Consider the following 17,914-nt stretch of genomic DNA (forward strand, 5'->3'; position numbering starts at 1 on the left):
GGGGGTGTGCCCGGAACCCCTTCCGGTGACCCGATATGTACCCGGTACTCTCCGGAACACTTTCGGTGTCCGAAGACCATCGTCCTATATATCAATCTTTACCTCTCGACTAGTTTGAGACTACTCGTCATGTTCGTGATCTCATCTGAGACTCCGAACAACATTCAGTCACCAAATCACATAACTCATATAATACAAAATCATCATCGAACGTTAAGCATGCGGACCCTACGGGTTTGAAAGCACAAGTGCTCCCTAGGTGATTTTGGTAATTAATGTCAACATATCTCTTGTTGGACTAATACTTCTACCTAGTATATTTCAGATGAGTTCAACATTGGAGTGGCAGGACAAGAGGATGTGGAACCCCTTCAAGATGCTAAGTACAAACATTGGCAAAAGCTTAAGACTCTACATTTTCATTTTAGTGATCCAAGATCACATTGAATCCATAGGAAAGCCAATACTATTAAAAGGGGATGAGGTGTTGCTTAATGGCTTGCTTGCTCAAAGTGCCTAGTGATATGCTCCAAACCCCTCAACCACTTTCTCATTTCCACATATGTCCTAAACCTAAAGTCAAACTCGGCCCCACCGATTTGATCTATCTGGCGCCACCGAGTTCACTTGACATAGCCACTGCTAGAAACCCTAACCAGTTTGGTCTCACTGATGGGATCTCGGTCTCACCGAGATGGCCCTGCAAACTCTCTGTTACCTATTGCAGTTATTTCGGTCTCACCGAGATATGCAGTCGGTCCCGCCGAGTTTGCTTGACCAACTCTCTGTTTGCTTATTCCTGAAATCGGTCTCACCGAGTTCATGCAATCGGTCTCTCCGAGATGAGGTTTTGCCCTAACCCTAGCACATCTGTCTCACCGAGTTGACCTTGTCGGTCCCACCGAAAAATCTAACGTTCACATTTTGAACCATATCGGTCTGACCGAGTATCACTATTCGGTCCCACTGAGTTTTGTGAATTGTGTGTAATGGCTAGATTTTGTGTGGAGGCTATATATACCCCTCCACCCCCTTCTCCATCTGAGAGAGAGACATCAGAACATGCCTACACTTCCACTACTCATTTCTGAGAGAGAACCACCTACTCATGTGTTGAGACCAAGACATTCCAATCCAACCATAAGAATCTTGATCTCTAGCCTTCCCCAAGTTGCTTTCCACTCAAATCATCTTTCCACCATATCCAAATCTGTGAGAGAGAGTTGAGTGTTGGGGAGACTATCATTTGAAGCACAAGAGCAAGGAGTTCATAATCAACACACCTTCTATTACCTTTTGGAGAGTGGTGTCTCCTAGATTGGTTAGGTGTCACTCGGGAGCCTCCGTCAAGATTGTGGAGTTGAACCAAGGAGTTTGTAAGGGCAAGGAGATCGCCTACTTCGTGAAGATCTATCCAAGTGAGGCAAGTCCTTCGTGGGCAATGGCCATGGTGGGATAGACAAGGTTGCTTCTTCGTGGACCCTTCGTGGGTGGAGCCCTCCGTGGACTCGCGCAACCGTTACCCTTCATGGGTTGAAGTCTCCACCAACGTGGATGTACGATAGCACCACCTATCGGAACCACGCCAAAAATCTCCGTGTCTCCAATTGCGTTTGCTCACTCCAGTCCCATCCCTTTACTTTCTTGCAAGTTGCATGCTTTACTTTCCGCTGCTCATATACTCTTGCCATGCTTGCTTGAATTGTATTGTGAATGCTTGAAATTGTGCTAATCTTCAACCTTAACTTGAAAAACTTAAAAACTGCAACCTTTACTTGTTGAGGGTCCAATCACCCCCCCTCTAGACACCTCTTTTCGATCCTTTCAGGGTTTGAGAACTATGTAGACATGATGGAGACACCCCTCCGGTCAATAACCAATAGAGGAACCTGGATGCTCATATTGGCTCTCACATATTCTACGAAGATCTTTATCGGTCGAAACGTTATGACAACATACGGTATTCCCTTTGTCATCTGTATGTTACTTGCCCGAGATTCGATCGTTGATATCTTCATACCTAATTCAATCTCGTTACCGACAAGCCTCTTTACTTGTTCTGTAATGCATCATCCTGCAACTAACTCATTAGTCACTTTGCTTGCAAGGCTTCTTATGGTGTGCATTACCGAGAGGGCCCAGAGATACCTCTCCGATACTCTGAGTGACAAATCCTAATTTCGATCTATGACAACCCAATAAACACCTTTGGAGATACCTGTAGAGCATCTTTATAATCACCCAGTTATGTTGTGAATTTGATAGAACAGAAGGCATATCCGGGAGTTGCATAATCTCATAGTCAAAGGATATGTATATGACATGAAGAAAGCAATAGCAATAAAACTGAACGGTCATAATGCTAAGCTAACAAATGGGTATTGTCCATCACATCATTCTCCTAATGATGTGATCCCATTTATCAAATGACAACACATGTATATGGTTAGGAAACTTGATCATATTTGATCAACGAGCTAGTCTAGTAGAGGCTTATTAGGGACATGGTATTTTGTCTATGTATCCACACATGTATCAAGTTTCCGGTTAATACAATTCTAGCATGAATAATAAACATTTATCATGAAATAAGGAGATATAAAATAACAACTTTATTATTGCCTCTAGGGCATATTTCCTTCAGTCTCCCACTTGCACTAGAGTCAATAATCTAGTTCACATCGCCATGTGATTTAACACCAATAGTTCACATCTTTATGTGATTAACACCCATAGTTCACATCGCCATGTGACCAACACCCAAAGGGTTTACTAGAGTCAATAATCTAGTTCACGTTGCTATGTGATTAACACCCAAAGAGTACTAAGGTGTGATCATGTTTTGCGTGTGAGAGAAGTTTAGTCAACGGGTCTGTCACATTCAGATCCGTATGTATTTTGCAAATTTCTATGTCTACAATGCTCTACATGGAGCTACTCTAGCTAATTGCTCCCACGTCCAATACGCATCTAGATTTAGACTTAGAGTCATCTAGATCAGTGTCAAAGCTTGCATCGACGTAACTCTTTACGATGAACTCTTTATCACCTCCATAATCGAGAAACATTTCCTTAGTCCTCTTTAAGGTAACTAAGAATAATTTTGACTGTTTTCCAGTGATCTACTCCTGGATCACTATTGTACCCCCTTTGCCAAACTCATGACAAGGTACACAACAGGTCAGGTACTCAGCATGACATACTTTATAGAACCTATGGCTGAGGCATAGGTAATGACTTTCATTCTCTTTCTATCTTCTGCCGTGGTCGGGCTTTGAGTCTTACTCAACTTTATACCTTACAACTCAGGCAAGAACTCCTTTTTTGACTGATCCATTTTGAACTCCTTCAAAATCTTATCAAGGTATTTACTCATTGAAAATCTTATCAAGCGTCTTGATCTATCTCTATAGATCTTGATGCCCAATATGTAAGCAGCTTCACTGAGGTCTTTTCTTTAGAAAAACGTCTTATTCATGTATCCTTTTATGCTATCCAAAAAATTATATCATTTCCAATCAACAATATGTCATCCACATATAATATCATAAATGATACTGAGCTCCCACTCACTTTCTTGTAAATACATGCTTCACTGTAAGTCTGTATAAAACGTATGCTTTGATCACCTTATCAAAGTGTATATTCCAACTCCGAGATGCTTGCACCAGTCCATAGATGGATCTCTGGAGCTTGCACACCTTGTTAGCGCCTTTAGGAATGACAAAACCTTCTGGTTGGATCATATACAACTCTTCTTAGATATATCCATTTAAGAAATGCAGTTTTGACATCCATTTGCCAGATTTCATAAAATGTGGCAATTGCTACCATGATTCGGGTGGACTTTAGCATCGCTATGGTTGAGAAATTCTCATCGTAGTCAACCCCTTGAACTTGTCGAAAACATTTTGCGACAAGTCGAGCTTTGTAGACAGTAACATTACCATGAGTGTCAGTCTTCTTCTTGAAGATCCATTTATTCTCTATGGCTTGCCGATCATCGGGCAAGTCCACCAAAGTCTACATTTTATTATCATATATGGATCTATCTCAGATTTCATGGCCTCAAGCCATTTATTGGAATCTGGGCTCATCATAGCTTCTTCATAGTTCGTAGGTTCACCATGGTCTAGTAACATGACTTCCAGGACAGGATTACTGTACTACTCTGGTGCGGATCGTGCTCTGGTCGACCTACGAAATTCAATAGTAACTTGATCTGAAGTTTCATGATCATCATCATTAGCTTCCTCTCTAGTTGGTGTAGGCATAACGGGAACAGTTTTCTCTGATGTACTACTTTCCAATTCGAGAGAACGTACATTTACCTCATCAAGTTCTACTTTCCTCCCACTCACTTCTTTTGAGAGAAACTCCTTCTCTAGTAAGGACCCATTCTCAGCAACAAAGATCTTGCCTTCCGATCTGTGATGAAAGGTGTACCCAATTGTTTCCTTAGGGTATCCTATGAATATGCACTTCTCCGATTTGGGTTCAAGCTTATCAGGCTGAAGCCTTTTGACATAAGTGTCGCAACCCCAAATTTTAAGAAACGACAACTTAGGTTTCTTGCCAAACCACAGTTCATACGGAGTCGTCTCAACGGATTTAGACGGTGCCCTATTTAATGTGAATGCGGTTGTCTCTAATGCATAACCCCAAAACGATAGTGGTAAATCGGTAAGAGACATCATATATCGCACTATATCTAATAAAGTGTGGTTACGACATTCGGACACACCATTACACTATGGTGTTCCAGGTGGCGTGAGTTGTGAAACAATTCCACATTGTTTTAAAGGAAGGCCAAACTCATAACTCAAATATTCGCCTCTGTGATCAGATCGTAGAAACTTTATTTTCTTATTACGATGATTCTCCACTTCACTCTGAAATTCTTTGAACTTTTCAAATGTTTCAGACTTTTGTTTCATTAAGTAGATATACCCATATCTGCTCAAATCATCTGTGGAGGTCAAAAAATGACGATACCTGCGGCGTGCTTCAACACTCATCGAACGCATACATCAGTATGTATTATTTCCAGTAAGTCATTGGCTCGCTCCATTGTTCTAGAGAACGGAGTTTTAGTCATCTTGCCCATGAGGCATGGTTCGAAAGTATCAAATGATTCATAATCAAGTGATTCCAAAAGTCCATCTGCATGGAGTTTCTTCATGCGCTTTACACCAATATGACCTAAATGGCAGTGCCACAAATATGTTGCACTATCATTATCAACTTTGCATCTTTTGGCATCAATATTATGAATATGTGTATCACTATGATCAAGATTCAATAAACCATTAACATTGGGTGTATGACCATATAAGGTTTTATTCATGTAAAGATAATAAAAATTATTCTCTGTCTTAAACGAATAACCGTATTGCAATAAACACGATCATATCTTGTTCATGCTTAATGCAAACACCAAATACCATTTATTTAGGTTCAGCACTAATCCCGAAAGTATAAGGAGTGTGCGATGATGATCATATCAATCTTGGAACCACTTCCAACACACATCATAACTTAACCCTCAACTAGTCTCCATTTATTCTGCAACTCCTGTTTCGAGTTACTAATCTTAGCAACCGAACAGGTATCAAATACCCAGGGGCTACAACAAGCACTAGTAAGGTACACATCAATAACATGTATCAAATATACCTTTGTTCACTTTGCCATCCTTCTTATCCGCCAAATATTTGGGGTAGTTCCGCTTCCAGTGACCATTTCCTTTGCAGTAGAAGCACTCAGTTTTAGGCTTAGGTCCAGCTTTGGGCTTCTTCATGGGAGTGACAACTTTCTTGCCATTCTTCTTGAAGTTCCCTTTCTTTTCCTTGCCCTTTTCTTGAAACTAGTGGTATTGTTAACCATCAACACTTGATGCTCTTTCTTGATTTCTACCTTTTCCCGATTTCAGCATCGCGAAAAGCTCAGGAATTGTTTTTGTCATCTCTTGCATATTATAGTTCATCACGAAGTTCTAGTAGCTTGGTGATAGTGACTAGAGAACTTTGTCAGTCACTATCTTATCTAGAATATTAACTCCCACTTGATTCAAGCGATTGTAGTACCCAGGCATTCTGAGCCTAGCTGATCTATTCTCCTCCATCTTATAGGCAAAGTATTTGTCAGAGTTCTCATACCTCTCGACACAAGCATGAGTCTAAAATACCAATTTCAGCTCTTGGAACATCTCATATGTTTCATGGTGTTCAAAACGTTTTTAAAGTCCCGGTTCTAAGCCGTAAAGCATGGTGCACTAAACTATCAAGTAGTCATCATACCGAGCTTGTCAAACGTTCATAACGGCTGCATCTGCTCCTGCAATAGGTCTGTCACCTAGCGGTGCATTAAGGACATAATTCTTCTGTGCAGCAATGAGGATAATCCTCAGGTCATGGACCCAGTCTGCATCATTGCTACTATCATCTTTCAACTTAGTTTTCTCTAGGAATATATCAAAAAACATAGGGGAGCTACAACGCGAGCTATTGATCTACAACATAATTTGCATATACTATCAGGACTAAGTTCCTGATAAATTAAGTTCAGTTAATCAAATTACCTAAGAACTCCCACTTAGATAGACATCCCTCAAGTCATCTAAATGATACGTGATCCAAATCAACTAAACCATGTCTGATCATCACGTGAGATGGAGTAGTCATCAATGGTGAACATCTCTATGTTGATCATATCTATTATATGATTATTCACGTTCGACCTTTCGGTCCCTAGTGTTCCGAGGCCATGTCTGTGCATGCTAGGCTCGTCAAGTTTAACCCGAGTATTCCGCACGTGCAAAACTGTCTTGCACCTATTGTATGTGAACATAGAGTCTATCACACCCGATCATCACCTGGTGTCTCAGCATGAAGAACTGTCGCAACGGTGCATACTCAGAGAGAACACGTATACCTTGAAATTTTAGTTAAGGGATCATCTTACAATGCTACCGCCGTACTAAGCAAAACAAGATGCATAAAAGATAAACATCACATGCAATCAAAATATGTGACATGATATGGACATCATCATCTTGTGCTTTTGATCTCCATCTCCAAAGCATCGTCATGATCTCCATCGTCACCGGCTCGACACCTTGATCTCCATCATAGCGTCGTGGTCGTCTCGCCAACTATTGCTTCTACAACTATCGCTACCGCTTAGTGTTAAAGTAAAGCAATTACATGGCGTTTGCATTTCATACAATAAAGCGACAACCATAAGGCTCCTGCCAGTTGCTGATAACTTCTACAAAACATGATCATCTCATACAACAACATATATCACATCATGTCTTGACCATATCACATCACAACATGCCCTGCAAAAACAAGTTAGACGTCCTCTATTTTTTTGTTGCAAGTTTTACGTGGCTGCTATGGGCTTCTAGCAAGAACCGTTCTTACCTACTGCACAAAAACACAACGGTGATTTATCAAGTTTGATGTTTTAACCTTCGACAAGGACCAACCACAGTCAAATTAGATTCAACTAAAGTAGGATAAACAGACACACGCCAGCCACCTTTATGCAAAACTAGTTGCATATCTGTCGGTGAAACTGGTCTCATGAATGTTGTCATGTAAGGTTGGTCCGGGCCGCTTCATCCAACAATACCGCCTACTCAAAATAAGACATTGGTGGTAAACAGTATGACGATCATCACCCACAACTCTTTGTGTTCTACTTGTGCATATCATCTACGCATAGACCTGGCTCTGATGCCACTGTTGGGGAACGTAGCATGCAATTTCAAAAAAATTCTTACGCTCACACAAGATCTATCTAGGAGATGCATAGCAACGAGAGGGGGAGAGTGTGTCTAGTACCCTCGTAGACCAAAAGCGGAAGCATTTAACAATGTGGTTGATGTAGTCGAACTTCTTCTAGCTCTGAGCGATCAAGTACCGAACATCCGGCACCTCCGAGTTCTGCACACGTTCAGCTCGATGACGTCCCTCGTCCTCTTGATCCAGCAAGGTGTCGAGGTAGATGAGTTCCCTTAGCACGACGGTGTGGTGACAGTGATGGTGAAGTGATCCGCGTAGGGCTTTGCCTAAGCACCGCGAGAATATGACCGGGGGTGTAACCTGTGGAGGGGGCGCCGCACACGGCTAACAATTGATGTTGTTGTGTGTTCTAGGCGCCCCCTCCCCATGTATATATAGGTGGGGGAGGGAGGGGAGTAGCAAGGGGCGCCCCAAGTAGGAGAAATCCTACTTGGGCTCCTCCCCAATTCGGCCTCCCTCCTTCCTTATTCACCGGAGGGGAAAGGAAGGAGGATGGAGGAGGGAAGGAAGGGGGCCAAATCCCTCCCCTTCCTTTCTCTCTTCACCTCTTTCCTTCCCCTCAGGTGCGGCCCATATGGGGGGCGCAACAGCCCCTACAGGCTGATGTGTTTCCCCTCTTGGCCCATTAGGCCGATATCTTTGCTGGGGGGGGGGGTGCCCGGAACCCCTTCCGGTGACCCGATATGTACCCAGTTCCCTCCGGAACACTTCCGATGTCCAAATACCATCGTCCTATATATCAATCTTTACCTCTCGACCATTTCGAGACTCCTCGTCATGTTCGTGATCTCATCTGGGACTCCGAACAACATTCGGTCACCAAATCACATAACTCATATAATACAAAATTGTCATCGAACGTTAAGTGTGTGGACCCTACGGGTTCGAGAACTATGTAGACATGACCGAGACACCTCTCCTGTCAATAACCAATAGCGGAACCTAGATGTTCATATTGGCTCCCACATATTTGATACGTCCATTTTGCATCATGTTTACCTACTATAATTTATGTTGTTTTATTGCATAATTATGCTTTTTAGAGTAATTCTAATGCCTTTTCTCTCATAATATGCAAGGTACACATAAAGGGGGGAATTCTAGCAGCTGGAAATCTGGACCTGAAAAAGCTACATCAGAATACCTATTATGCACAACTCCAAATGAGCTGAAACTTCACGAGGAATTTTTATGGAATAAATGAGAATTGTTGGAGCAAATAAGTACCAAAGGTGGCCCACCAGGTGGGCACAACCCACCTGGGCGCGCTAGGGAGCCCAGGCGCGCCCTGGTGGGTTGTGCTCCCCTCGGCCCACCTCCGGTGCCCCTCTTCTGGTACATAAGTCATTTTGACCTAGAAAAAATCAGGAGAGGACTTTCGGGACGAAGCACCGCCATCTCGAGGCAAAACCTGGGCAGCAGCACTTTTGCCCTTCGGCCGAGCGATTTCGCCTGGGGAACTTCCCTCCTAGAGGGGGAAATCGTCGTCATCATCATCACCAACAACTCTCCCATCTCGGGGAGGGCAATCTCCATCAACATCTCCAACATCATTATCTCCTCTCAAATCCTAGTTCCTCTCTTGTGTTCAATCTTTGTACTGGAACTATAGATTGGTGCTTGTGGGTGACTAGTAGTGTTGATTACATCTCGTAGTTGATTACTATATGGTTTATTTGGTGGAAGATTATATGTTCAGATCCATTATGCTATTTAATACCCCTCTGATCTTGAGCATGATTATCATTTGTGAGTAGTTACTTGTGTTCTTGAGGTCACGGGAGAAATCATGTTGCAAGTAATCATGTGAACTTGATATGTGTTCGATATTTTGATGATATGTATGTTGTGGTTCCCTTAGTGGTGTCATGTGAACGTCGACTACATGACACTTCACCATATTTGGGCCTAAGGGAATGCATTGTGGATTATACCCTACATGAAGCTTAAACCCTACTTTATGCGCTATTCTGTAAGGGGCCGATTGGATCCAAAAGTTTAATGCTATGGTTAGAATTTATTCTTAATACTTTTCTCATAGTTGCGGATGCTTGCGAGGGGGTTGATCATAAGTAGGAGGTTTGTTCAAGTAAGAACAGAACCTAAGCACTGGTCCACCGACATACCAAATTATCAAAGTAGCAAACATGAATCAAACCAACATGATCAAAGTGACTAGATAAAATTCCCGTGTACCCTCAGGAACACTTTGCTTATCATAAGAGACCGTTTTGGCATGTACTTTGCCTCAAAAGGATTGAGTTACCTTGCTGCACTTTTTTTACTACTACCGTTACTTGATCATTACAAATTATCTTGCTATCAAACTACTCTGTTACTTACACTTTCAGCACTTGCAGACATTACCTTGCTGAAAACCACTTGTCATTTCCTTCTGCTCCTCATTGGGTTCGACTCTTACTTATAGAAAAGGCTACAATCGATCCCATATACTTGTGGGTCTTCAAGGCTCTTTTCTGGTGCCGTTGCTGGGGAGTGAAGCGCTCTTGGTAAGTGGAAATTGGTAAGGAAAAATTATAACTACGTGCTGAAATTTATTGTCACTTGTTACTATAGAAAACAATCCTTTGAGGGGTTTGTTCGGGGTATATTCACCTCGACCAGAACCACAATTAGTTACCCCTCAACCTACTACACCTACTGAAAATATTGAATATGAAATTCTTTCAGGTATTGTCGTGGATTTGTCACGGCAGATGTCCTCGTGAAAGGACTTAGTCGTGGAGCCAACGCTACAGGTTAACTTGAAGGGGTTAAAGCGGACACAAAGACACAAGGGTTTATACTAGTTCGGCCCCTTCGATGAAGGTAAAAGCCTACGTCTAGTTGTGATGGAATTGATATGGTTTCGATGGCTAGGGAGCAAACAAGCTTCGCCTAGGCTCGAGTTGTTGTTGTCTGTCCTTGAACCGCCGCCGGGTCGTCCCCTTATATACACGGGTGACGCCCGTCGGTCCACAGAGTCCCACACCGGTTCATACTCGTATCCCGGTTGGTCTCTCTCTATTCCTAACTTACAATGCAAGTTTACATATCAAGCCGGTTTACGGCTACAGGTTCTAAACCGACTACAGGCCTTGAGCCTTCATCTGCTTAATCATCTTTATACTACTAATGAAGTTAACCCGGCCCAGGTAGGCCGGTTCACACCTAGTAGTAATATCCCCAACATTAGGCCCCAGATTGATTTGATTTGGTTCATGTCAATCCTTCACAAAGAAATCTTTGTCTTCGACATCTTCTGGTAATTGATAAACCGCCATGTCGTCATCATCTCTAGTTGCTGTAAACCGGTATGACGTCATCATGAAGTTAACATTTATGACACCTTTTTTATTAATAGATCTGCAATACCCAAGGAAGCAGCTCCACTTCTGAATTCTGTGACTCCCGGATTCGCGCGCCTGACACGTCCTTTGCCTTATAAATAGGACCGAAGGGTCATTTCCTTTTCTCCCCTTCGTCTCTTTCTCTTCGTCTTCCTCGCGTCGCCATCCTCAGAGCTCCGCCACCGCCATCGACCTCTGCACCATCTTGGGCCGCTGCATCAGCCTGAACGATCCAGAGCACTGCAGTACTTTCCCGCATTTTCCTCGATTCTGGTAAGCCTTCTGCTCTTCTAGACATAGATCTGTTCTAGGGTTTCATGTTCTTGCCGCGTTCTTCACTTGTTCATGCTCGTACCCAGACTCCTGGATAAATCTATGAAACCCTGCTCTGATTAGCAGTAGCCTTTTAGCATCCACCTGTAGTTTCATGCTCGAGTCCATAGGTCTCATCTATGTACCTGCCCATTGATTCACTTCCGTTCTGTTTTAATCTTTTGAATATTTTCTGTTTTTCTGAACTTGCTTCAGATCCATTGCCGCAATAAGACTTTGCAAAACCTGTTTCTGCATACTTAGCCATCCGCAACCTCACTTGCTTTCAATGTTTAGACCAGGCAGTTTAACTTAATATAGAAATAGTTAATAAACCGGTATATACCATTAGTCCCCTTGTTGAACCGCCAGAACTCTTTAGCCATATGATGCCACTTCATAAAAGTCCGGTTTAAGTATACTGCCTCCGGTTTAGTATTGTTCATACCAGCGCCTTCTTTTATCCAACATGTTCTTGAACCAGAATCACCTATTTCTTGTAGATCTCACCATGGCCAAACAAGTATATGAGTGCAACTGGGTTCCTTCTCGTGTCACAGAAGCTCAGTTGGACGATTTAGTCTCGATCGGCGCTTTAGACAGCAAAGAGACTATCCACTGGAGGGTTCCTGGTAATGAATGTCCTCCCACACCTCAAGAGGGAGAGGTTGTGATCTTTGCGGATCACTTAGCCCGAGGCTTCAAACCGCCCGGCTCTAAATTTTACCGGGACATGTTAGCCAATTTTCAACTTCGCCCGCAAGATACTGGCCCCAACTCTGTTACCAACTTATGTCACTTCCAAGTGCTCTGTGAGGTATACCTTCAAGAAAAACCCACAGTCGAATTGTTCAGAGACTGCTTCCACTTAAACCGCTGCACAGAATTCACTGATGGCCCCAATACCGAATTGGGCTGTATGGCAATTCAGAAAAGGAAAGAAATCACTTATCCTCATGCCAAACTACACAGTCACCCCAAAGAGTGGAATGCAACATGGTTTTATTGCAAAGATACTTCCCCTGATGATGAAAATCCTTTGCCTGGCTTTCGTCCGGAGCGGCTCAGCAATACACACCCTTTCCCACAAAGGTTAAGTGCCAAGGAGAGGAGTAAATACGCTCCGCAATTATCCAAGCTCCGAGCCTTCATGGCCAATGGTTTGACAGGAGTAGATCTCGCACGCTGTTGGATATCCTGGAGCATACTGCCTCTCAGCCAGCGCTTCGGTTTAATGTGCGAGTATACTGGTAGCGTTGATGACCCACTTCGACACGTCAACATCCAGCTCTCCGAAGATGAAGTCACAGAGGCTGTAAAGAAAATGCTGAACGAACCGGAGCACCTCTGTGCTCAAACCGGCCTGCCCCCTTTCTGCGCTACCAACAAACCGCCGGCTGTAAGTTTTTGATTGCATTTTTTACGGAGCCTATTATTGCTATCTCTGTCTGACATCAATTGCTGCTTAACCAGGGTGATAATCCATTTTGGAGAAAGAAGCTTTCATAAGATAAACCGGAGAAAGCAGAACAGCCAATCCGGCCAAAGACCAAGGTCGTCAAGAAGCCTGCTAAAAAGAGGAAAACTGCTTCATCTGATCCGGCTGTTGATGATGATGTGGGTAACTCAGACCCTGAGGTAGAACTCGATTCACTAGGCTTACTTTTTACACGCCTTATTGATGATGATACTTGTCAGGACGACGCTAAAGCCAGTAATGCTGACGTCGCTGAGGTAATTATTCTCTCTTCCGATTCGGATCCTTTGCCTTTGCCAAAATTTCGCCAGGCAAACCGGAAAGTTAAACTTTCTCATCCTCTTGCTTATTTGGATCCCAAATTTCTTATGAAGACTCAGCAACATGAAGCTCGCCGCACAACCTGGCATAGCGGCCAGGTAGTTACCTCCGCCGGTTTACCAAACAGTCCGGTTCGAAAACGCCGCTCCGAGGTCTCCGACCTTTTTATTAATTTATGTCCTAAAGCGGGTTTCATCCGTCAACCTCTTAATCCGTCCGACTCCGATTATCAGGTTACTTCCCATTCTTCCTCTGGTGAATCGTCGGCCACTCAACTGCCACCACTGAAAATGGTTCTTGGGTAAGCTAAACTGGACATATGCTTCTGGTATATCACGTTACAACTTATGCTATTCCTTGACTTTTTGTTTCTCTTTCAGGGCTAAACCTAAACCAAGCAAAAAAGCCCGCTTGAATAAAGCGGCCGAGGAAGATGCTGCCCCCGAACAGGATAAAACACCAGATCTTGAATCGTTCGTTCCTGAAGATATTCCCAATGATCCTCCTTTGCAAGATGATGCCATTACTGATAAAAGGCCTATCGATACCTCAGTCCTTGCTGATCAGCCTGCCAGCTCCGTCCGGATTGATGGATCCCGCAGTCCTTCAAAACCTGCCGATAAACCGACTGTGCCAACGCAAATCGGCGAGTCCAAGGACGATGACGTTGTAATTACCGGCGTAGGTCGCTTTGAACCAGGGAATCCTGTCGCTTTGGCCAAGCATACTGTGAAAGAAGATTCTTCTGGCATGAACAAAGGCAAATGGAATGTTGAACTGGAAACGTATGCTGCTCTGAGTGCCCAAGATGTTCATTCTGGTTACTTGAACCGGCTATATACTAGTCGTGACTGTGAAGCTGGCCTGGTAAAAATAATGAGAGATAAATTTGAGGTAATTTCCTTGCGCTTCTTCTTTCTTTAATTATTGCCACTGCATTAATCCTCCTAGCCCCCAAGTGCCGGTTTGTAATCTTCTTCAAACCGGGACTTGAACACAGTCCTCAATGCTTTGAAATCCATCAATGTAGCCCCCAAGGGCCGGTTTAACATAGTATAGAAAAACCGGGACTCCAATAAAGATTCTAACATCAGAACATAACTGAGCAAATAGCCATTAGCCCCCAAGTGCCAAGGTGAATACCTGTATTGAGCTTGGGACTTTGCACAGACGAAAAATTGAAGGTGCATTAGCCCCCAAGTATCAAGCGCATAACTTGTTATGTGGTTGGTACTTCAAATTCCAGTACCGTTTGTTTTAAAGCCAAGCACTGTTTTTATGCAGGCTGAAGTGAGGATCAAAGAGGACCGGATTACTGATCTGCAGGAAGCTTTGAAAACCCAACAAGCTAAAACCGACAAGGCAAAGGAAGAAATAACCACTGCTTTGAGCATCACAGAATAGCTGAAGGAGGGCTTCAATAAGGAGCGGACTGATTGGGCCACTGAGAAGGCCGATTTAATAAAAAGAGCTGAAAACGCTGAAGCTGCTCTTAAACCGGTGGTAGATGAGCTGACCGCCGTAAAGCGGCAAGTACATTCCATGACCGCTGCTATCTTTGGTAAGCTCCTTTTTGATTTCATTGACAATTCTGGCCTGCTTATAATAGATCCGGTTTATGATATTTCCTGTATTGTTGCAGGTACACACATTGGTCACTTAGGATCAGATGTTCGGAAGAAGTTGAAGGCTGCCTACACTTTAATTGAACAGCTGTATACCGGAGCGCAGCGGATCATCACCACTGCATCTCATAACAATCCGGCACCCACTTTAATCCAAGACACTCTTAACAGATTGTCAATGCTTCCCTCTCGGATTGATGAACTAAAAAAATCTGCTGCCCGAAACGGAGCCATCAACGCCTTAATCCAGGCAAAAGCATGGGTGCCGGATTTCGATCCTGTTGAAGCAGCTCAAGGCTATCCCAGCTTGAAGGAAGATGGCTCAGAGTTCAATGAAGATGATTTGAGGGCAATAAACCGTGCAGTATGCCCTCTGGCTTGTCAATTGGCTGAAGAGGCCGACTTGTCGCATTATCAAGCTCAGTACAATGATCAGAATAAACGAGTGATCCACGAAGAAGCAGTCTTTCAAGCTTTAATGGGCATCGACTGGACCACTGTTGATTTGCAGCCAATGGATAGAGAGGAAGAAACTGAAACGGCACGGGACGACCCACAATCATCAGACCGGGGCGATGAACAGGCTTGAACCGGATGCCGGTTTAAGTAGCTGCTTTATTATGATTCGCCGGAACAACAATTATCTTATTTGGGCACCGCGTTGCCTTGTAATAGGATAGTCAATATTTTTGCCTTGACTATGCCTTCGTGCATAAGTACTGATACTTTTACTTGAAATCCTTGATTTATATTTCCTGCAATCAGAAAAGCTTGAACTTTGGTGGCGGTTAAACCGCCAACCGGTTTATGATCTTTATATATATAGCATCAATGTAGTTAAGACATGTGATACAAAATACCTGCCATCGCTAGGCATGAAGTTGGCTTAGCCAGGCTTGAAACGGAGTACTTATAAACCGTTGCCATCAAAGGGAAGAAAATAACTCCCATGTAAACCGTGCTGGGTCATTATGAGCCCCCCTGCTACTTTATGACATTAACAGGAAGGTTAAACCGGGCATATTTTCCGGATTACAAATGAACCGATTTCCGTTAGCTGAACCGGTAAAAAGATGTTGTTGGTTTAAAAGAAACACAACAAAATTGAAGAATAGCCATAAAATAAATATGGAAACAAAAGGCAATGATAAAAACCGTTTGCAAAATCATGCTTTACTGAGCTGATCAGATGGTGTTACCATGGTCAAACAGGACCAAGCCCCCAAATAGGAGTGACAATAGTTCAAGTCAGCCAGGTCCCCAAATGAAACCGTGGCATTTATGCCGATCAAAAGGCGTGGCAATGGTTCGGGCTCGACCAAGCCCCCAAGTGATTTTGTGGCCTTAGGCCGATCAAGAGGCGTGACTGGTTCAGACTTGACCATGTCCCCAAGTGATCTGGTGGCTTTCGCCTATCAAAAGGCGTTGCATTGGTTCAGACACGACCAAGGCCCCAAGTGATATCACAAAGCTTTTGTTGAAAAGCAAATTTCAAGGGGTAAACCGGAGGCCGCTTGAAAACAGAACCACTCCATGTAACCACACATGATATGAAAGAACAGAGACCCCGCTTTAGCTGAGGCTCCGGTTTTATTATATCAATGATAATATATACACTACCATAGTATGTACATAGATAGAGCCGATGGCTCAAGTGTAGTAAGGCCGAAGATGAGCTATATTCCACGGCCTGTTGGTCTCCTCCTCTGATGTGCGTGAGTCGTTATGCTCTCGAATATCAATCAGATAATACGACCCATTGTGCAGATTCTTGCTGACCACGAAAGGTCCCTCCCAAGGTGGGGATAACTTGTGCATATCCGTCTGATCTTGGATGAGTCGAAGCACCAAATCTCCTTCTTGAAAAGTTCTGGTTCTGACCCGGCGACTGTGATAGCGACGAAGATCTTGTTGATAAATCGCCGAGCGGGCAGCCGCTATGTCACGCTCCTCATCTAATAGATCCAAAGCATCTTGCCGTGCTGTCTCATTGTCCGCTTCAACATAAGCCGCCACACGAGGCAAATCGTGCCGGATATCACTAGGGAGAACCGCCTCTGCTCCATAAACCATAAAAAACGGTGTGTATCCTGTAGATCGGTTGGGCGTGGTGTTGATACTCCATAGCACAGATGGTAGCTCTTCAACCCAACATCCTGGTGTTCTTTGCAACGGAACCATAAGCCGGGGTTTGATGCCTCGCAAGATTTCTTGATTAGCTCGTTCTGCCTGCCCATTGGACTGGGGGTGAGCCACTGATGATACGTCAAGTCTGATGTGCTCACGTTCACATAATTCCTTCATAGCACCCTTGGATAAATTGGTACCATTGTCAGTAATGATACTGTGTGGAAAGCCAAACCGGAAAATCACCTTTTTAATGAACTGCACCGCTGTAGCTGCATCACACTTGCTGACAGGCTCCGCTTCAACCCACTTGGTAAACTTGTCAACTGCCACCAAAAGGTGGGTTTTCTTATCCTTGGACCTTTTAAAAGGTCCGACCATATCCAGCCCCCATGTTGCAAACGGCCAAGTAATTGGAATCATCCTCAATTCTTGAGTCGGCACATGAGCACGCCTTAAAAATTTCTGACAGCCATCACACCATTTAACCAAGTCCTCCGCATCAGCATGAGCTGTCAACCAGTAGAACCCGTGACGAAACGCCTTAGCTACCAGAGAATTTGAACCGGCATGGTGACCACAATCCCCTTCATGGATTTGGCGTAAAATTTCACAGCCTTCCTCAGGGGGGACGCAGCGTTGAAACGCCCCTGATATACTGCAATGATGCAATTCGCCATTGACAATAGTCATAGAAATGGATCGCCGGACTATCTGCCTGGCTAGAGTCTCATCCTCTGGCAACTCTCCCCGGTTCATGTACGCAAGATAAGGAACTGTCCAATCTGGTATAACATGCAGGGCTGCCACCAATTGAGCCTCCGGATCAGGAATAGCCAAATCCGCTTCACCTAGGAGCTTGACTGACGGATTGTGCAACACATCAAGAAA

Source organism: Triticum dicoccoides, chromosome 7B (assembly GCF_002162155.2).
Source record: "Triticum dicoccoides isolate Atlit2015 ecotype Zavitan chromosome 7B, WEW_v2.0, whole genome shotgun sequence".
Lineage (NCBI taxonomy): Eukaryota > Viridiplantae > Streptophyta > Magnoliopsida > Poales > Poaceae > Triticum > Triticum dicoccoides.